Below are 16254 nucleotides of genomic sequence, written 5' to 3'. Positions count from 1 at the left end.
GTCGTGGTCCAGACTGCTGTACACACCGGTACCTCTAATACGCAGTAGCACGTCCTCTTGCATTGATGCATGCCTGTATTCATCGTGGCATACTGTCCACAAGTTCGTCAAGGCGCTGTCGGTCCAGATTGTCCAACTCGTCAACGGCGATTCGGCGTAGATCCCTCAGAGTGGTTGGTGGGCCACGTCGTCCATAAACAGTCCTTTTCAATTTATCCCAGACATGTTGGATAGGGTTCATGTCTGGAGAACATGCTGGCCACTCTAGTCGAGCGATGTCGTTATGCTGAAGGGAGTCATTCACGAGATGTGTACGATGGGGTCGCGAATTGTCGTCCACGAAGACGAATGACTCCCCAATATGCCGCCGATATTGTTGCACTGTCGGTCGGTGGATGGCATTCAGGTATCGTACAGGCGTTACGGTGCCTTCCAGACCAACAGCGGCGGACGTCGGCCCCACATAATGCCTCCCCAAAACAGAAGGGTACCTCCACCTTGCTGCACTCGCTGGACAGTGTGTCTAAGGCGTTCAGCCTGACCGGGTTGCCTCCAAACACCTCTCAGACGATTGTCTGGTTGAAGGCGTATGCGACACTCATCGGTGAAGAGAACGTGATGCCAATCCTGAGCGGTCCATTCGGCATGTTGCTGGGCCCATCTGTACCGCGCTGCACGGTGTCGTGGTTGCAAAGATGGACATCGCCACGGATGTCGGGAGTGATGTTGCGCATCATGCAACCTATTGCGCACGGTTTGAGTCGCAACACGACGTCCTGTGGCTGTACGAAAAGCATTATTGAACATGGTGGCGTACCTGTCGGGGTTCCTCCGAGCCATAATCCGTAGCGTAACACCCTAAGAAACCCGAAAACCCAAATAAGAATGCCATCATAATTAAAGTAGGGAATAGTGTTAGCCTGACAGGTGCGACAACTTTGACAACAATATAACACCTTAAAGTTTTGATGAACACCAATTTCAATAATTACTAAGTCTGTCATGATATAAAGCTGGAAAGAAAGTAAGGTTATTTTTAATTAGCTGTCAAATATCTCAGTAATAACTGCAAATCAGTACGACGAAAGTTAAGTCCAAAGTAATATGTCGGTCAGAGATAACATTTATTGTGAAAGAGAGTTGTAAATGCCGCGAATAGGAAATTCAATGCGTCTACAACGCTACATCATGGAAATGTTAGTCGCTTGCTAGCTTGCTTGGTAACAAGTCGAGAGAGAGCACCGTTTGTTATAGTACTACAAACGGAACGCTACGAGATTGTTTCTTAAAAAAAAAAAAAAGTACTATTGCGTGATAGAGATGCGCGGACTTTGTTCTCAGTTATTCTGAGTTGAGGACTTGAACTGAAGTGATATTCTGATAGTGTACCATGAGTTAATGAACCTTAATTATAGGAGGTATTATTGTTGGACTCAACCTTCTTCAAAGTGAACAGTTACAACGGAGAATGGACATAGTATCGAAGACTGCAATACCTGATTAGCCCGGAGTAGGAAACATTAATACGACCACACGAAGATAATACAAACACGCCGATTGTAAAAGTTTCGTAATTGTCACGATCACCGAACTGAAAAGAATCGTGATTGATCTGATCCATCGGTGTGCGTGTGGAGTGATGATTATAAACTAATTGCTAAGAAGGAACAATAAAATTAATAATGGAACTCTCACGTGTTGGCTCCATCATTAATTGGATGTGTGATAGTTGATAACCAAAATTAATTAACTGTGAACATTTTAATTGAAAGACTGACTTGATGAACATTGAGCATTGGAAAGAGTGTTTTGCCGAAATAATATCACGACGCACGAAAGCAAGCTCGCATTATAAATTGTCTCTGGATTTGCGTCGTCCGTAGTGAACAATTCTGCCTAGCAACTACTCATAGTGAACCGGAAATGAATTTTTCCTCTCTTCAGTGGCGTGAAACGACGCCGGTGATGAATGGTTCAGTCAATACTGCAATAACTAACTAACCGGGCATAGCAAATCATCACAAAACCATAACAGACAATCAACAGCAGCAGCTAGCATCGCTGAGAAGACTGTGCGGTCCTGCAAACGGACTTTCATACATTACGCGATGAACGATTTTCGTTAGAGGCTTTTAGGTGCTGTTCCACGTTATCCGACGGGGACGACCATCATTGCGTGTCGCGTCTCCATTCCACCGACCGACCTGTAGTAGTAGCGGCTCAACATCAACAGCGACAACAAAAGGAGAGACGGGACGTCACAGTAGGCAGCGGTCATCCACTGCAGTAGTAGCCCTTGCGCGGCCTGAGCGAGGCATGTCTTCGGCAGCTCCTGTCTCTCTGTATCTCCTCCATGTCCGAACAACATCACTTTGCTTTGAAAGATAGGCAAATGTCCTTAGAAACGTAATGACTATCATTGTTTTAAAGACATGTGCTCATCTTTCATCAACCAGCGTAAGCCTGTTTTCACTAAATTCGAAGCGATCCCACGGTTATTTACTGATTTGTTACAAGATGGCGAGTTTACATCTCGCATTTCGTGCGGTGCCAATATTTTTCTTTTCGCCGATGACATTGTAATTCTGTCAGAGACAGCAAAGGACCTGGAAGAGCAGCTGAACGGAATGGACAGTGTCTTGAAAGGAGGATATAAGACGAACATCAAAAAAAGCAAAACGAGAATAATGGAATGTAGTCGATTTAAATCGAGTGACGCTGCGGGAATTAGATTAGGAAATGAGACACTTCAAGTAGTAAAGGAGGTTTGTTATTTGGGGAGCAAAATAACTGATGATGAGAGAGGATATAAAATGTAGAATGGCGATGGCAAGGAAAGCGTTTCTGAAGAAGAGAAATTTGTTAACATCGAGTATAGATTTAAGTGTCAGGAAGTCGTTTCCGAAAATATTTGTATGGAGTGTAGCCATGTATGGAAGTGAAACGTGGACGAAAAATAGTATAGACAAGAAGAAAATAGAAGCTTTCGAAATGTGGTGCTACAGGAGAATGCTGAAGATTAGATGGGTAGATCACATAACTAATGAGGAGGTATTGAATGGAATTGGGGAGAAGAGGAGTTTGTGGCACAACTTGACTAGAAGAAGGGATCGGTTGGTAGGGCATGTTCTGAGGCATCAGGGGATCACAAATTTGGTATTGGAGGGCAGCGTGGAGGGTAAAAATCGTAGAGGGAGACGAAGAGATGAATACACTACACAGATTCAAAAGGATGTGGGTTGCAGTAGGTACTGGGAGATGAAGAAACTTGCACAGGATAGAGTAGAATGGAGAGCTGCATCAAACCAGTCTCAACAATACCAACAACAACAACAATGGCCAACTTTGAGCTTGGCAATATGTTGAAGATGCAAAATCAATACTTGAAAATGGCATAAAAGCTGAACTGTGGTTAAATAAACAATAAAACAGTGAAATGGCGGTATGTTCCTTCAAAGAATACTGTACGACTGTTGCTCAGCTGCATAAAAAATTGTTAGTTCGTTCACGGAATGGTAAATTCCCATGTACCGTGTAAGCACATATGAAAGTGTGTGACAATATACAGAGAGAATTAGAACCAATGTACACTTTGTTTAAGCAAAGAAGCACTGTTTTGTTTTATAGCCACTTCACTTACAGAAATCGGCACGGAAGAAAGAAGTTAGATGCCAATTACGACAGGGAACAGCACAGCTGGACCCTGAGATAAGTCACAAAAGTTGCAAGGCTGAATCTTTACACGAATCTGTTAAGGGATTTTTAAGGCGGCGGTGTTAGGTGTAGTTGCATGGAGTAATAGGTCAGACGTTGCCCAAGCAGGCAAAACATCGCCACACCAACTAAATACAGCAGTCGTGAGCCATTAATAAAAACTCCACAAGCTGTGTAGATGGAGCGACATTTGCTGCCTCATTATCAGAATTCCTCCAATCACAATTCTCGAAGGGAACCTGTAAACTCTGAAGCCGGACTGGAGCTGGAATGGCGGTGACGTGTCGCAGCAACGGCACGCGGCGCTGGAATTCTTGTGGCAGAGGTGCGCCGCATTCTTCCGGCAGTCTCGGCTAAAAAAGGCGCTCGTCAACATGCCCCACTGCGAGACACTCTAACTTGTGTTCATCGTAAGAATGAACCTGATGGCAACATCACCGTATGTATTCTACCCAGTTTGCTGGAACCTACACTACTGACCATTAAAATTTCTACACCAAGAAGAAATGCAGACGATAAACGGATATTAATTAGGCAAATATACTAGAACTGACATGTGATTACATTTTCACGCAATTTGGGTGCATACATCCTGAGAAACCAGTACCCAGAACAACCACCTCTGGCCATAATAACGGCCTTGATACGCCTGGGCATTGAGTCAAACAGAGCTCGGATGGCGTGTACAGGTACAGCTGCCCAGGCAGCTTCGACACGATACCACAGTTCACCAAGTATTGTGACGAGCCAGTCGCTCGGCGACCATTGACCAGACGTTTTCAATCGGTGAGAGCTTTGGAGAATATATTGGCCAGTGCAGCAGTCGAACATTTTCTGTATCCACAAAGGCCCGTACAGGACCTGCAACATGCGGTCGTGCATTATCCTGCTGAAATGTAGGGTTTCGCAGGCATCGAACGAAGGGTAGAGCTACGGGTCGTAACACATCTGAAATGTAACGTCCACTGCGCCGTCAACGCGAACAAGAGGTGACCGAGACGTGTAACCAATGGCATCCGATACCGTCACGCCGGGTGATACGCCAGTATGGCGATGACGAATACACGCTTCCAATGTGCGTTCACCGCGATGTCGCCAAACACGGATGCGCCCATCATGATGCTGTAAACAGGACCTGGATTCATCCGAAAAAATGACGTTTTGTCTTTCGTGCACCAAGGTTTCGTTTAGTACACCATCGCAGGCGGTCCTGTCTGTGATGGAGCGTCAAAGGTAACCGCAGCCACGGTCTCCGAGCTGATAGTCCGTGCTGCTGCAAACGTCGTCCAACTGTTCGTGCAGATGGTTGTGATCTTGCAAGCGTCCCCATCTGTTGACTCAAGGATCGAGACCTGGCTGCACGATCCGTTACGGCCATGCGGATAAGATGCCTGTCATCTCGACTGCTAGTGATACGAGGCTGGCGTTCCGTATTACCCTCCTGAACCCACCGATTCCATATTCAGCTAACAGTCACTGGATCTCGACCAACGCGAGCAGCAATGTCGCGATACGATAAACCGCAATTGCGATAGGCTACAATCCGACCTTTATCAAAGTCGGAAACGTAATGGTACGCATTTCTCCTCTTTACACGAGGCATCACAACAACGTTTCACCAGGCAACGCCGGTCAACTGCTGTTTGTGTATGAGAAATCGGTTGGGAACTTTCCTCATGTCAACATGTTGTAGAAGTCGCCACCGACGTCAGCCTTATGTGAATGCTCCGAAAAGCTAATCATTTGCATATCACAGCATCTTCTTCCTGTCGGTTAAATTTCGCGTCTGTAGCACGTCATCTTCGTGATGTAGCAATTTTAATGCCCAGTAGTGTAATTGGATTTCGTTCCACGCAGAGCGGAAACCAAGCTGTCTCGAGTACAGACAAGCACAACGGGGATACGCTATAAGCTGTGCTACACGCGCACACCGCCTGAGCGACAATATGGGGCAACTGCTTCACCGGCGCATTTAACTACGGAACAAAAAAGTCAACCAGCTGGTTCAATTAACCAGCGGTGATGTTTGTAGCTGCAGGTAAGACGTGAAAAGCGTGGAATGGCATTTAATTTTTGGAACAGAATGAAATAATGGTCGGGAAAATTCCTCCAACTAGACGGTGAGTGTAACATTGTCTTGTGCTCAAAACAAGAGTGAGGAAAATTTCCAACTTAAACTCGGAATTTTTCAGCTCGAGCTATGTGTGACTCTAAGGCGTTTTGACGGGATTTGGTCGTGTAGTTAAGTATTGAAGCCTTTGATGTTTGAACTCTATCCGAATCCGGAAATACAGTTCAGTACTGGAACTGCCATCTGCTACGTTGATGCCGGCCGAAGTGGCCGTGCGGTTAAAGACGCTGCAGTCTGGAACCGCAAGACCGCTACGGTCGCAGGTTCGAATCCTGCCTCGGGCATGGATGTTTGTGATGTCCTTAGGTTAGCTAGGTTTAACTAGTTCTAAGTTCTAGGGGACTAATGACCTCAGCAGTTGAGTCCCATAGTGCTCAGAGCCATTTGAACCATTTTTGCTACGTTGATGAAGAGTCGACCGACAACAGAACCCAGGGAGCTATCCAAGCCCCACATTTTCCCCTCTTCTTTTACGACCTGCCGTTCCGTGTCCCGACCGTGTTTCGCAGCAGTGTGTGACGAATCTGCGTTCTTTAGTTTCGGTACGTCTGGTGAGTTAAATGCCTCGTTATTTCTCGCGACAAGTCCCTTAACTTGGCTCCACATCAGCTCTGTTCGGGTAATATTGCAGTGGTGCGGTGGCAGATGTAAATATGCAGCATTTGTACCGTGTGCTCGATGCTGTGAAAATTAGTGTGCTCCATGTTTCCACGACGCTTATCATTCTGGCTCATGTGATACCACGTCTGTGATATAAAACAATGGCCATAATCCAAGTTAAGAATATTTGATATTTTTTATTTTTGTTCTAAAATATAATTTGCTATGTCTTCTTAATTTATACGATTTTGGATAATTAAGAATTTATTTTCGCGATGAAAACTGGAACTTTTTATGTAATATGTCATTAGAAAACAGAATACATGCATTTTTCATAGGAAAGATCATTAAACATGTGTTAAAAAAATGGCTCTGGGCACTATGGGACTTAACATCTGTGGCCATCAGTCTCCTAGAACTTAGAACTACTTAAACCTAACTAATCTAAGGACATCACACACATCCATGCCCGAGGCAGGATTCGAACCTGCGACCGTAGCGGTCCGCGGTTCCAGACTGAAGCGCCTAGAACCGCACGGCCACAACGGCCGGCTAAACATGTGTTAGTTACCATATATTTGATGACTTTTATATTTAAAATATGTAGGTATTTCAAACTGAACGAAAAACACAAAATCGAAGTAAGATTTGAACCAATGAACTGTGGGCTACCCCGCATTACAGTTCTACAACGCCCCAATTCAACTACGCACCTGATTTACAAATTCGCCTTAGATTTCGTAACTAATGTACTTGGATTACTTCAAAACCCAATTTTTTCTGTATACTTGCGAAAAACAACCTATTTGTTGCCACTTTTTAACATCGTTCCACCTACTTGCTGGGAGCAGCGGAAGCCACTTTCACACTAATAAATCGACAGCGTGACAATCAGAGCACAACAGTCACTATGTTTGCATGCGCTCTCAAAACCGGATTTCGTAAACCGATTTACCAATACCGCTTCTGGTTGTCATCTAAACACTCCAAAATCGATTCTGAAATTCCGCATATGGTTGCCTGTTTTCTACTTCTGCAATAGCTCTTCGCTACGAATTGAACACACAACCGTTTCTGAAACGTGTTTGGGAATCAAATTATGTCTTGTTTTCAAAATATTCGCCTAATATGGACGGAGTGACCTTACTGTGCAACGAAGGAGATGCACACATATTACACTGAGAATGAAACTGTCTGCCTTTAACCCAATAAGTCCAAATTAATTTCTTTTCAAAACTGAATTTTTATTCCTGAATTATAATGTACATAGTGTATGAACCACAATAAGTACAAAAGTAGCCTAATAATAATTATACATTCTGATATAATGGCCGTCCTCAAAATAGGACACTGGGATCTAACAGTATCATATAGCATACTAAACTTTATTCAAGTCTTAACTATTTATTTCTTGTGAAATGTTACACAACACTTCACACACAGTGTTACACGGCATTTAACACAATATGTTTTTGGTTTCCCGTTGCATTTACGTCTTACACATCATCTTTGCATGCTTCTTTTGTCAATCATATGATCAGTTCCACCAAACCTGATGTCTGGTATCACTCTCAAATGACTTGATGGGTATTCCATTGGACATCCAATATTCGGTCTTCCAGTGTCCAATTTCAGGTATGTAACTGTAACAGCACGTCTGAAATCAAGTAAATCCAGTGAATTTTTCCCACGTACTAGTCTGTAAAAGAGCCAGACATTTACGAGGGCCATTCTTCGATTTACTTCTGGAAACTTGGGATGTGCTTGGCAGTGAAGTTTTACATACAGTTTCTTCATTATTCTCTGATGCAACATAATGTAATTCAATAGCCCCTGTCACATCTGAGACTTCCCCGGTTCCAGTAACATCGTCTGGACCTTCTTCTTCGCTGGTCATATAGTCTACTTCAGGAGGACATACGGTGATATCAATATGGTCCTGATCATCTGACACCACATTATAGAATGCGTCACTGTTTATTATTTCTTCTATTTCTTCGTTAGTGAGGTATCAATTTTGTCTGGAGGCCATTATAATTTATATAAAATGAAATGAAATAAAATGTAATAAAATAAAGTGAAATGAAAGAATAATACATTATCACAAACTACCGAAAAGGGGATGTGTAAATACCTCTGTCCATCTGGAACTGTATTATTTACTAATGGGTAACGAATTCATAAATATACTTACATAATACGCTGTAAATTTCAGAGTAACTTCATATCCTGTAATATATATTTATAAAAGAGGGGTCGTTACTTACCCCAGCAACAAAATCTGGTAAAATTACCACGTTCTAAATAGAAAATACATCCGCAGTAGCAGAGTTTCATATTCGAACGTGCAGAAATACAAATAACAGAAATGATAACACCAAGTCCCAGTGTCCTATTTCGAGTACACCAAATTTTATAACAATGGAAAAAAAATGAATATAGCTCCAATTGAGCTAACAATGCAAGTAGTTTAAAAGACACATTGTTGACTATAAATAATCAGAAAAAGATCTTTGCAAAATATTTCAAATATTACTAAATTGTCGATGAAGTAAATACCTGTAATAACGAAAAGTGTGCCTTAGTATTCAATAATCAATTAATGGTAGGATTTATTGCTTTTAATTTCCTGTAAGCATACATTTGTTATAAAAGGCATCAACAAATGACGTATAACAGTAATAGTTGCAAATTAATAATTTATTGTGTATTTATAAATAGATATGTGCTCTGCCCTCAAAATAGGACACTGGTAGTTAATGGGTTAATATTTAAGTGAAGAGATACAGCAATTGTGCTGACTGTATCAGAAACTGGAACACGTCCTTCCCAGGCGCAATATTTAACTGGCTTACAAAAATCAGCTTCGACCTTACCATGTAAGAACGACAACTAAAAACGGTTTACGAAATTCGGTTTTCGTCTTTCGGAAGACGCAAACGTAGTGAGTACAGAGACTACGACTGTACATGATTTTTGAAATAAAAGTTAGATAGCTAAAGTATTATTAAGAAAAACGTTGATGGCTGTTAATGCATTAGAATATTATTTATGGATTCTACAGCTACTTCTTGGTAGAACAGTTTAATATTTGCAGTTAAGTAGCAGGTACACAATTTTTGTTGTGCTGAGTTTTCGTTATTTCGAACTAGTTTTCGAATTATTTGGCTATCTTCAGTTGTTTGCTGAAGATGGGCCGGCCGCGGTGGTCTCGCGGTTCTAGGCGCGCAGTCCGGAACCGCGCGACTGCTCGAAATGAACAAAAATCAGTAGAACAGGCCAATTTGAGGTAGTTTCCCGACTTGATAGACCACAGGTGTCCCGTATCAAACTGTTCAACTTGGTACCTCGATACGCTACCTCAAATTGTCCTACGAAAACTACGTAAGCTACAGCGCATGCGCGTCGAGCGAGTTTTTCAACATTCTCGCTCTCTCTTCGCACACCCCATTGGTTCTAGAGAAAAAAATGAGTAGGACCTTTTTTGCAAAGAAATTTAATATAGTTTAATTTTGTACTGGGACACGTTTTCGCTGGTGGTTGCGGTTGTCGAGTTATTCAAGAAAAACGTATAAAAGTGATATAAAATGTGTTCTATCTCGGAAGCCATTCGGAATAGGTCATACGTCCATATGAAGTTTTTTTGCTCAGAATCACTAATACTATCACCTATCAAAGCCTGTAGCTTTCCTGCTGTCTCACCCTTGTATAGTTATTACAATAGATTTAATACATGGTCTTCAGTGAAAAATCCAATACTGATTTTTTGTTTAAAAAAGTTTTGGCTCTTTAGTTTAGTATATTACTATAATTTCGCAGTTCTTCCCGTGTTATGGTAACAGCTGTAATGTGGTATGCTGTTGCTTAGAGCTAAAAACAGTGGACGATGACTTAAAATCCGAAACTTGCCAGACCAACAAAATGTTAAACAAACAACAATTTAAGTGCAAAAAAGCCGCATCCACTTAAGATTGTGCAGCAATCGTGTCATTCCTGTAATACCAGGGAAATCTTGCGGTATAAAAATCGCATCTCCCCGGCGGGGAATCGAACCCCGGTCTCCCGCGTGACAGGCGGGGATACTGACCACTATACTACCGAGGATGCGCTGTATCCCATGCTCTCACCTACATACAAAAACAGTAAATTCGACTAGTGATAAGACGATAATCATTGATATTCGTTACAGTAACAATCGGCTGCCACAAATGCGGAATCTCGACTCACTCACGCGGAGATATGTTTGTGGGTCAGCGCGGGAAGGGTGCAATTTTCTCAGTCAGCGGCTAATAGTCATTAATAAGACGAAGGCACGCTGTAGGAACTTTCGCGAGCTGATGCGGCAATGCACCTCTGTGGATAGTCGCACATACAATTTTCTACAAGATAAGGATGGGAAGAACCGACCGATTAAAGGCGATACCGGCATTTTAGTTCTGAATAACAGATATTTATTGGTATCTGTTTGGTCTCCATTACAACAGCAACAAACAGATGGCATGCTGCGACAATAATGTCCCTGTCATCATGTGGCGTGACCATAAAGTACATATCTCTCGAGTGAGCATTGCGTAATGCGCATGTTGTCAACATTAAACCAGGATTGTCACGTGTTTTCGGGACTTCGCTGTGCGTGTGTGCTTTCCGCAGAGTTTGAGGTTTATAATATCAAGAGTTTTTGTTGTGTTTTCACCGTTTGTTGGTAGTGTAATAGCGATGGTGAATTACTGTTGTTGCTAAGGGTGTAAAGACAAATATGTGAAAGGAGTGGTAGTAACTTTTATGGGTACATACCATGTAGCTCTAATTATAGTTATCATATTAGTAAGAGACACTGTACATGTTTAAAAATTTCGAGACGTATTATAATTAAGACGTGATTCTGTAGACCTATTTTTCTACGATTTTATAACTATATAATAGATATAACGACTCGTACAAAAGCTTACAAAAAATGGCTTCCTCTCGTAAATTTGCTAGTGGAACAGGAAAGGGAATGGTTAGTTGTTTCAGCAAATACTATCCTTCCTGCATTTATCAGTGACTTGTCGATTATTTATATAGATTTGAAAGACGGGAGACAGATAAATTCAATAGAATGGGAGTTTGTAATTGTCTTCGTATAATATGTGAGCCCAAACCTTTTTGTTTACTATAAGGTTACAGTAGGAGACCATGTTAAGTGTGTCAGGACACGGAGAATGATTATGTGTGATTTATATTTTAGTTTCCCGAAGGATGAACAACGAGTAAAGATGTGGCTCCCGAAAATAAGGAGGAGTAATTTTGTCCCCACAAAATATTCCAAGGTATGTTCAAAACACTTTGAAGAGGAATGTTTAGACAGAGAAAAATTTGGACGTGTGTGGCTGAAGGTAGCTAATCAAAGTACACATTCATCTTCTTTGGTGTATTTTGCCTTCAGTTTATTTTCTTCACCATTTGGTTAAGAAGCCTAAAATATTAGTAAACATGTCCCCAAACTTTTTCAGTTGTGTCACTTTCCACTTCCCTTAATGGTGTTATATGAATTGACTGTTACGTGAGCAACTGTATTTGCTTTACAGTACATTTATTCTCCTATCGCCTTCCCCCCCCCCCTCCACCCCTTCTTACTCAGTCTAGTATTTATTTAATAAACTGGGAGCAAGTACGTAAAATGCCTTAAATAAATAGCCTACTTCAAAGTGTCACCAGTAGGAAAAATTGTGCTTTAGGTCGCAAAAACGAGAAAATAAATACGCAGAAATAGCAGAAAAGAGGACGAATTAGCAGGAATATAATCGCTAATGTGTGGCCATTCGGCGTTTTTCGGACACTTGCAAAAGTACTAGCGTACTGTCAAGTCGTTTTTCAAGACTATCACCGCAAAAGGCTCTGTAATACTACAAAGTGTCGTACATACCGAAAACTACCAAAAATCGAGTGCATCTGAACTGTGACACCTATCGCAAAGAAGCAGAATGCAATATCACTTGCCGTTAAAAGTTACGTAGCTGGTTTATTCCCGGTATCAAATGGATACTGTTAAAATGTCTGCGCAACATATATAAATAATCCACGACACGTACGAAAAGAATCCGTCTGTGGCAAACAATCTAAACAAGAACCCTAAAAAGTTTTGGTCATATGTAAAATCGGTAAGCGGATCTAAATCCCCTATTCAGTCACTCGTTGACCACGATGGCACCGAAACAGAGGACGGCCGAAGAAAGGCAGAAATACTGAATTCAGTGTTCCGAAACTGTTTCACTGCGGAAAATCGTAACACGGTCCCTGACTTCAGCCGTCGCACGGACGCCAAAATGGAAAATATTGAAATAAACGATATCGGAATTGAAAAACAACTGCTATCACTTAGTAGCGGAAAAGCATCCGGACCAGACGAGATACCCTTAAGATTCTACAGTGATTATGCTAAAGAACTTGCCCCCTTTCTATCAGCAATTTATCGTAGATCGCTGGAAGAACGTAAAGTACCTAGCGACTGGTAGAAAGCGCAGGTCGTTCCCATTTTCAAGAAGGGTCATAAATCAGATGCGAATAATTATAGGCCTATTTCGCTTACGTCAATCTGTTGTAGAATAATGGAACATGTTTTGTGTTCTCGTATTATGACGTTCTTAGATAATACAAATCTCCTTCATCATAACCAACATGGATTCCGCAAACAGAGATCATGTGAAACTCAGCTCGCCCTATTTGCCCAAGAAATTCACAGTGCCGTAGACACTGGCGAGCAGATTGATGCCGTATTCCTGGACTTCAGGAAGGCATTTGATACGGTTCCGCACTTACGTTTAGTGAAAAAAATACGAGCTTACGGAATATCGGACCAGGTTTGTGATTGGATTCAGGATTTCCTAGAAGAAAGAACACAACATGTCATTCTTAACGGTTCAAAATCTGCAGATGTAGAGGTAATTTCGGGAGTACCGCAGGGAAGCGTGATAGGACCTTTATTGTTTACAATATACATAAATGACTTAGTTGACAACATCGGTAGCTCCGTGAGGCTATTTGCAGATGACACGGTTGTCTACAAGAAAGTAGCAACATCAGAAGACTCGTACGTACTCCAGGAGGACCTGCAGAGGATTAATGCATGGTGCGACAGCTGGCAGCTTTCCCTAAACGTAGATAAATGTAATATAATGCGCATACATAGGGGCAGAAATCCATTCCAGTACGATTATGCCATAGGTGGTAAATCATTGGAAGCGGTAACGACCGTAAAATACTTAGGAGTTACTATCCGGAGCGATCTGAAGTGGAATGATCACATAAAACAAATAGTGGGAAAAGCAGGCGCCAGGTTGAGATTCATAGGAAGAATTCTAAGAAAATGTGACTCATCGACGAAAGAAGTAGCTTACAAAACGCTTGTTCGTCCGATTCTTGAGTATTGCTCATCAGTATGGGACCCTTACCAGGTTGGATTAATAGAAGAGATAGACATGATCCAGCGAAAAGCAGCGCGATTCGTCATGGGGACATTTAGTCAGCGCGAGAGCGTTACGGAGATGCTGAACAAGCTCCAGTGGCGGACACTTCAAGAAAGGCGTTACGCAATACGGAGAGGTTTATTATCGAAATTACGAGAGAGCACATTCCGGGAAGAGATGGGCAACATATTACTACCGCCCACATATATCTCGCGTAATGATCACAACGAAAAGATCCGAGAAATTAGAGCAAATACGGAGACTTACAAGCAGTCGTTCTTCCCACGCACAATTCGTGAATGGAACAGGGAAGGGGGGGACCAGATAGTGGTACAATAAGTACCCTCCGCCACACACCGTAAGGTGGCTCGCGGAGTATAGATGTAGATGTAGATGTACTAGGGATGTAGTGACATTCGAAATATACAGGACGCTATACGGACAAACACACGACGTCCCGAGAACACGTGACCAATGTATGTTGAAAACACAAAATCTGTTCTGCGCATGTGAATGCTCACTCCAGAGATATTTACTCTATGGGCGTGACGTACGATAACGCCAGACTTACCGCCACCTGTTCTGTACGTGGGTTTCTCGCTGAGTTTGCCGGACACTGTACTGCAGAATGGCACCAAACCTAGTCTGGAAATATTTTTAAGAAATGGCGTAGCAGTGAAATACACTTCTTGATTTCGACATAAAAGTTTTCTGGGTACGGTATCGCGTCATAATGTATAAAACTACTCCTGCTGGAGAAATAAAAAAAAAAAAAAAACAACGTTTCGGCCACGGTTGCAGCGGCCTTCTTTGGGGTCTATAGTTTTATGCATTACGACGCGGTACCATATCCAGAAAACTTAGACACTGGACTCGCATCCGGGAGGACGATGGTTCAATCCCGCATCCGGCCATCCTGATTTAGGTTTCCCGTGATTTCCCTAAATCGCTCCAGGCGAATGCCGGGATGGTTCCTTTCAAAGGGCACGGCCGACTTCCTTACCCTTCCTTCCCTTATGAGACCGATGACCTCGCTGTCTGGTCTCCCCCAAACAACCCAGCCCAACCCCCCCCCCCCCCCCCCCCCCTCCAGTAAACTTTTATGTCGACTGACTCTGGCCGCGGAAGCCTACGCAATTATACTTCTTGATTTGTTTCAAGAAATTAAAGATTTGCCTGCCGTTTCTATGAAATAATAAAAGACGAAGGAGATGGTGCTAACAGTAATAAACTAAAATAATTGAACACGTGTTCATTGACAGCATGCAATAAAACTAGAAAGTAGCTGACATGCTGTCTCTGTGTACCTAACATACTTTTGTCTGCTTATAGCCCTTAAAAGCGGACAAACTAACACGAAAAACAGAGTTCTTCAACGTCAGATTTCAACTCTTCGCACTGATTGTTCGTAATGCTCAAATAGTGGTATCATCCCCCATTACAACATGATTTTCGTGCAGAGTATCAAAAAACTAGAATCAATAGAAGAACGCCGTTGATTTTACGTAGTATACAACTTTTGTAATATTTTCAACCACTTCTCACTCTTCGAGAAGAGCAGCGAACAGTGGACGGACCAAGTTTCCTTTCATTCAATATTTTGATTCCATGTATCTTGAATCTGTTGTTCTTGTTGTGGTCTTCAGTCCTGAGACTGGTTTGATGCAGCTCTCCACGCTACTCTATCCTGTGCAAGCTTCATCATCTCCCACTACCTACTGCAGCCTACATCCTTCTGAATCTGCTTGGTGTATTCATCTCTTGGTCTCCCTCTACGATTTTTACCCTCCACACTGCCCTCCAATACTAAATTGGTGATCCCTTGATGCCTCAGAACATGTCATACCAACCGATCCCTTCTTCTAGTCAAGTTGTGTCACAAACTCCTCTTCTCCCCAATTCTATTCATACCTCCTCATTAGTTATGTGATCTACCCATCTAATCTTCAGCATTCTCCTGTAGCACCACATTTCGAAAGCTTCTATTCTCTTCTTGTCCAAACTATTTATCGTCCATGTTTCACTTCCATATATGGCTACATTCCATACAAATACTTTCAGAAACGACTTCCTGACACTTAAATATATACTCGATGTTTACAAATTTCTCTTCTTCAGAAACGCTTTCCTTGCCATTGCCAGTCTACATTTTATATCCTCTCTACTTCGACCAGCATGAGTTATTTTGCTCCCCAAATAGCAAAACTCCTTTACTACTTTAAGTGTCTCATTTCCTAATCTAATTCCCGCAGCATCACCCGACTTAATTCGACTACATTCCATTATCCTCATTTTCCTTTTGTTGATGTTCATCTTATATCCTCCTTTCAAGACACTGTCCATTCCATGCAAATGCTCTTCCAA

At 42.2% G+C, this 16254-nt stretch overlaps 1 protein-coding gene and 1 non-coding gene across 8 annotated transcripts in view; both read right to left on the bottom strand.

Moving 5' to 3' along the window:
- Nucleotides 1-16254, bottom strand: part of LOC126426822 (serine/threonine-protein kinase OSR1) — a 523270-nt gene that overhangs the window by 245601 nt on the left and 261415 nt on the right. The gene's annotated exons all lie outside the window — the stretch shown is intronic.
- On the bottom strand, nucleotides 10478-10549 carry Trnad-guc (transfer RNA aspartic acid (anticodon GUC)). Its single transcript has one exon. It is a non-coding gene; the product is annotated as a tRNA-Asp (tRNA).

Source organism: Schistocerca serialis, chromosome 11, assembly GCF_023864345.2.
Source record: "Schistocerca serialis cubense isolate TAMUIC-IGC-003099 chromosome 11, iqSchSeri2.2, whole genome shotgun sequence".
NCBI classification, from domain to species: Eukaryota; Metazoa; Arthropoda; class Insecta; order Orthoptera; family Acrididae; genus Schistocerca; species Schistocerca serialis.
This window is presented reverse-complemented; position numbering and strand designations above follow the sequence as displayed.